The sequence below is a fragment of the Kryptolebias marmoratus genome, linkage group LG4 (assembly GCF_001649575.2).
Source record: "Kryptolebias marmoratus isolate JLee-2015 linkage group LG4, ASM164957v2, whole genome shotgun sequence".
In the NCBI taxonomy this organism is placed as follows: Eukaryota; Metazoa; Chordata; class Actinopteri; order Cyprinodontiformes; family Rivulidae; genus Kryptolebias; species Kryptolebias marmoratus.
Genome location: NC_051433.1, coordinates 2,935,779 through 2,942,432, shown reverse-complemented (window position 1 = coordinate 2,942,432; position 6,654 = coordinate 2,935,779). Strand labels below are relative to the sequence as shown.

Sequence of the window (6,654 nt, the reverse complement as noted above, 5' to 3'; positions counted from 1 at the left end):
AATTTTTAACAATCATTTTGACAGAAAAGAGATTTAAAAAAAAAACTTTATACAAAATCAGTTCAAGAAAACAATAAAAAATATAAAAAACTAAGAAGTGGAGAAACTAAAGTACAGAAACCTGAAAGAAGCTAAAAGGTGAAAAATACTAGTTGAAAGCAGCAAAACTTTGCTAAAAGCTAAATGTAGCTAAAGGCTAATTAAGTAGCGAAAGGGTAGCTAAAAGAAGCTAAATGTTAGCTAAATGCCAAAAGTAGCAAAACTAGCTAAAAGCTTACATAACAAGAGAATGGCTAAAAGTCAAACTTAGCTAAGTGTTAGCTGAAATTAGCAAAAGCAAAAGTACCCAAGGGGAAGCTAAAGGTAGTAAAGAGTAGCTGAAAGCTAAAGTAACAAAAGGGAATCTAAAACCAGCAAAATGGCAAGAGCTAAAAGCTAAATGTAGCAAAAGGCTAGTTATAAGTAGTGAAAAAGTAGCCAAAGGCCAAAGTAACAAGGGTAGCTAAAAGACTGAACATGCTGGCTAAAAAAGCAAAAGTTAGCAAAAACTTAAGAGTAGCAAAACACTAGCTAAAAGCTAAAATAACAAACAGGAAGCTAAAAGTAGGAAAAAGACAAAACAGCTAAACTGAAGCAACAAATATAAAAAGATAAACTTTCTGATAAGATTCTTTAAATCTAACAGATTTATTTATTATTCCTGATGTTTCAGCAGAACTTCGGCTCCTGACAGAAGAAATATGTTTGAGTTTTTTATTAGTTTTTATTTATTCAGACTTTAGTTTCTGCAGCTGATTCTTCTCACGCCTTCGGCTCATCCTCGGGGTGGAATTCAGCTCAGGGTGGGGCGCCACAAACCCGCCGAACCCTGCCTGTGTGTGTGTGTGTCGCTCTCCTATCAGGATCCGTCAGGACCACGGCCACCCCGCCGGGTCGACAGCGCCGCCGTAAACCTCCCCAAACCACGGGGAGCTGCTTCCTGGAAGTAGGTCTGAGTCAGAGATCATCGCCGCCTGACGCTCGGGTCCAAAACGACTCGAGGTGTTTCCACAAACCGAGGCTTCGTGAGTCATTTTAAGAACCAGATCCAATAAAACCCAGGAGTTAGTCAGAGTCTGACCTCTTGAACTTCCTGTTTGAGGCTTTTTAAATTAAAGTCTGAGCTCATCGAACCGACGCTTCTCACGTTAATAACGATTTTCACTCGTTCAACTGATGCTGTTCTGGTTAAAGGTTTAAAACTTTAAAAGCGTCAGAAATGTTTAAAACATGGTGGCCGTGTCAGACGATCTCTGAATCGAGCCAAAAACCATTTTTAGGTTTGAACCTTCGAGACACTTAAAATGTTGACTTAAAATAACTTAATGACTTCATTTAGCTGCACTGAAGATATTAAAGGGATGAAATCAAACAAAGATTCATCAGATGGTCCAGTTTTCCAGATATATTGATATTCAGTTCCTAAATGCAGGTACGCACTCAATGTAAACAAAGCACCAAGCTTTCTAATTTATCCATTTTCCTTCATTATTTGACTAACACTGGATTTACTGAATGATAAATTAGGTTAAACTTGTTTTAAAATCCATCTAATAAAACGGTCCTGTTCATTTTATCACCACTAGATGGCGCATGTGGACCTTAAACTGCTCAGATGAGTCCATCCGTCCCTCAGAGGAAACCAGAGCCTGTGAATGAAGCTACAGCTGGTTTGAGGAACTTCCTGTGTGTGTGTGTGTGTGTGTGTCGTCCAGAGAGGACGCTGGAAATACAATCAGACGTCTGCGTCGGTGTAAATTCACCGCAGAAACCTCCTCCTCTGTCCAGAAAGACGTCATCGGGTTCTGGAGTCGGGGGTCAGAACCTCGTGTGGGGTAACCGTCCATTTCCAGTCCGGGGTGGGAGACTTCGAACTCTTCGGTTATTCATCGTCTTCATCAGCGCCGACAGAAAGCTTGAGAAATGTTGCGTTTCTGGTTCGGGTCCAGGAACGTTTTACCAGATTTCCTAACGTTGTGAAAGAGATTTCCACACGAGCCGCTCGCTCTGAATCATCCGGATGAAGGTTTTTAAGACAAAATGAGTTTGAAACATGCGTCGGTTTACAGAACCTGAAGGACGTCAGGTATCATTACGACCAGCGGGCCAAAACAGACCACATGTCCTGAAAACCAGGCCCGACCCGTGGTTCTGGATAACCACGTTAAGGCTCATCAGATCTGCCAGAACCCATCTGAGCCTTTCACATCCGGAGGGAATAATGTTGACGTCAGACGTGAAATCATTACCTGAGCTCAGATATAACCCGAGGTTTGTTTCGTTCAGATACAGGATAAAAACAACCATTAAAACCTCTTGTTTTTCAAATTAAAAGCACCGAGATGAAACGTGACACCTTTTCCTCCTCAAACATTACGAACAGTTGTGTTTTATTGTTTAAGAACTGGATAACTCCAGTAAAATAGTAATAAATAACAAAGGGGTTAGCTGTAACCTTTGACCCCACGACCCCTGAAATCAGCAGTGATCAGCCTTCACCCTCGAGATGTCCAGCTGTCAAGTTTAATGAAAATCTGCTAACCTTTTGAGTCCTGAAAACGTAAACTTGCCGTAGGTAAACGTAGTTTTTTTGTAGTTTATGGACGCCGAACTGCTGGGGGCCTCCAGGCCAGCAGGGGGCGCTTGTTTGTTTGTTTGTTTGTTTGTTTGTTTACCTACAGAGGCAGAAAACGGGTCAACGCCACCGCCGTTTGGGCTCTGTTTACGTTGACTGCAGACCCGCATCAATATTCCAGGAGAACTTGAGAACCGTTTTATTTCGCTGCGATGAGTACCGTTTTTTTAAATTTGCTGACTCAGAGAAAAACCCCCAATTTAAGGATTTCAAAATTGTCCAAAAGCAAACAAAAAGTTTTCTAAACTTCGGAGCCTTTCGGGACGCTGCGGTAACATCTCCTCAGCCCTCCTGCCTGTTTCCTAATCTGATTTATTCAATATCTGCCTGTAATTTATGACTTTCTCAGCGTGAGTCACACAAAATCTGCCCTAAATCTCTGTTTTAATCCGTCGGCCCACGCCCTTCTCTGGCTGCGCATTTTACAGGAATATTCTCAGCTTTATCAGAAACTGTTTTCCACTGAACCTCGCCCTCTGCTCGCAGACGGGTCAGACCGAGTTGAAGAGTTTATTCTGAGGTAACAACACGGAGACTGGAACCCATTAAAAATCTTTTCTTTTTTCTGTCGAATTCGGCAGAAACATCTGCTGACGAGGAGCGACAGAATGATGTTTTCTGTCCGATGTGACGTGAGCGAACAGGTTGGCTGCAGAAACAAGTTTCTGCGTGGCAGCCGGTCCGGGAACGAAGTCCCCTGACGTTAAAGATCCGAGTCGCTGCAGGTTTAGGACTTTCGGACAGGATGGGTTCAGATGAAGACCTGTTGTCTTCAATCAGGCACTGCTGGGGTTCGAACCCAGAATCTTCTGTTTACAAAACAGACGCTTTGACCTTTTAAGCTACAATGCCTTGATTTATTTTGATTTATTCATTATTTCACCCATCAGGACCATACAGGACCCTGTAGGACCAATGTTTCTAAATTTAGTGTGTGGGGGAAACTGGAGTACCCGGAGAAAACCCCAAGAAACCCAACAAAACCACCCCAAAACCCCAACCTAACCAACGAAAACCCCAACAAACCCCAGTTCCAGACCCTCCCCATTAAAGACCCATTAAAGACTAAACAGCAGCTGTGGAGAACAGCAGCAGAACGGCTCACAGTTTGGTTAATGTTAGTTAGTGAACCCTACATATGACAGGAGCCTTGAGATGGAAGAAGGCTTCCTGGTTGTGAACGGCATCAACCGATCCGTTAAATAACTGACGATCCCATCATCCAGAACCGGGTCGTCCACGTACATTAAAAAGGAAAGAGAGACGCGTCTACGGCTTCAACCAGAAACGTCTCCAGAAACTGACTGATTGAACATTTAACTGCTTGTTTCTTCACAGCTGGATCCTTTTCAGGTTGGTCCTCAGACTCTGAGGAGTCTCCAGGTGTGAGCTCTGATACCGCTTCATCACAGTGAAAACTGTGGACAGATGTTACCTCAACCTCCTCGTCTTCAAGGACAAACTTCTCTACAAGTGTGACCTCGGCAGCGTTTTGGATGTTCTCCTCAGCATCTTGTGAGGTTTTCTTCTTGAAGACCTTTTTAAAAGTTTTCCCTACGGATGACAGGAACCTTGAGATGGAAGAGGGTTCCTTAGTCAACGCCATCAGCTGATCTTTCAAACAGCTGACGATCCCGTCATCGAGAACCGGGTCTTCTATGGACATTAAAGACAGAACGTCTTTCCCTGAGCAGCCATTTTCCTTACAGAAGCTCTTAAAGGCGCTCTTTGAGAGTTGTTTCAGTTTCTTTGGAGTGGAATAAAACTCCATTCCATCGAAATGAGGCCAGATTTTCTCAAAGAATCTCTCGTGGATGTACTCAAAGGATTCTGGAGAGCAGCGGAGGAGAGATTTATCTGCGGCTTGGACGATAAACGTCTCCAGAAACTGACTAACAGAACATCTTACCACCCTCTGACTGTTAGCGACGACATCCTGATCCAACGGGACTTCTGGGCTCAGCTGAAGCTCTTCGGTCTCCAGCGACAGTTCTTGTGGCTGGCAGACCTCCAGCGGTCCATCTGTCCACCCGTTGATCTTCTTTATCAGACTGTGGGGCAGCTGATGCCTGTCTCCAGCGGTCCACAGGTCCGTGGGGTCCACCCTGGACAGGTCCGCAGGTGAGCCCGTCTGCATCGGGTCCCCGGACTGAAGCGGACTTTCAGCCACGACGGACGGCAGGTTTGCACCGGTGGTTTTTCTCGTTGTGCTCATGGTTGCTCTGATACTAAAACGCTTCAATAAAATATTTATCCTAAAATACTTGAATAGATTTCGAATAAAACTCTCTCTCCAAAACTCTGGAACTAAACTGGTTCCTGAGGTGCCTGTCGCCTGGATACACCCTCTGTGATGTCATCACATCAAAGGGATCAAAGGCAGTCCTTAAGCTCCACCCAGAATGTTGAACTGAAGCCTTCAAAATGCTAAGCTCCGCCCACCTAATTTAAGTAATGTGTTCTTTTTGTTTTAGCTCTTTTGTTTGAAATGGTTCTACAGTAAGCTGTAGATCAGGGGGTCCAGTCCTGGTCCTCAGGGCCTCCATCCTCCAGGTTTTCCTTGTTCTTCTGCTCCAACACACCTGGTTTGAGTTGATGGATGATTAACAGGCTTCTGCAGAACATGAAGAGGTGATTTAACCCTTGATTTAACCCCGACGGACAAACAAATACCAAACAAAACATATCCCTCCAACTGGAAGCACTCGGCTGGATCGGCACCAACATTTTAGCCTCTGTTTTCTGTGACAACCTCAACATTTCCTGAATATTTCGTCCAAATCTGTTCATCAGTTTTTACCTGATCAGACAGACAAACCGACGGACGCAACTGGAAACGGATCCTCCTCGGAGGACAAAAAGACAGAAAAGGATGAAAACAAAGAGAGAAAAACCAAATAAGGTGCATAAAAAGGCCAAACGGACCTCGTAGGCTGAAGCAGATTTAAAAAAAAAAAATAATCCAAAAACAGGACAAAAGTTAGAAACGTTCTGATATCTGAAGGGTTAAAAGGAGCTGCATCCAAACCAAACCAGATCAAACTGAGCGTTCACACGGAGAAACAGGACTCAAACTGGTTTAAGTTCGAACCACAGCTGAAGCCTCGAACCCTGAGATGAACCGGACGTTTGGGAGCGCGGCGGATTTCCTCGGAAGAATCTGAAAACTCCCAACGTCTCAGAAATGTCCTCATGGCTCAGGAAGCGTTGCCAAAAACTCTTTGTTTTTTTTTTGCAGGGAATCACACTTCAGGGTGGCGTTCAAGTTCCTCGCTAAGAATTCAGGAAACCCGAGTTTCTGACCCAGAAAGACGACAGAAATATCTGCAGACGGAAACGTTCTGACTTCACGCCGGTCAGCTGTAAATATAAAATATATAAATTTAAGTTTTACTGAGTTTCAAGAAGCTTAAATGGATAAGAAATGAAATCAGAGACGGATTATTTTGTTTTTGATGCTGATTCTTTAGGGTTCAGAGAGGCAACCAGCGCTCACGTTCTCTCTTTGTTAACGCTGTGTGTGTGTGTGTGTGTGTGTGTGTCAGAGAGGGTGTGTGTGTTTGCACTTCCTGTCTCTGGATTATGATGCCATCAGCATGAGCTGCAGCTTCATATCAGCTGAGATCTACCAGCTACGGATGTTAGCTTTGGGATTTAAACCCACTGAGAGACCCCACACACACACACGCACACACACACCCACAGACACACAAACGCTGGTAGAGAAAGGAAAAGGCTCAGTCAGTGGTTCTGGCTCAAACCAACCAGCGCCTCCTGGTTTCCTGGTTTCAGACGTTCATAAATTCGTCTTTTCGCTCCGATTCGTTCCAGAAACATCCAAGTGTCGAGGCTGAAATCGTTTTTCGTCCCAGACCTCGACCCAGCCCGTTTATTGGATGAAACCGGTCCTGACTGCTGTCACTTAAATCCCGTTGGACAAGAGTTACAGACAGAATCAGGTTTGGGCCAAACTCAGCGCA

General features: G+C 44.3%; 1 non-coding gene across 1 annotated transcript; it reads right to left on the bottom strand.

Annotated features, from left to right (window-relative positions):
• Nucleotides 1-3,452: 3,452 nt before the first annotated feature.
• trnat-ugu lies at nt 3,453-3,526 on the bottom strand. The gene has a single exon. It is a non-coding gene; the product is annotated as a tRNA-Thr (tRNA).
• Between the last annotated feature and the right edge of the window lie 3,128 nt (nt 3,527-6,654).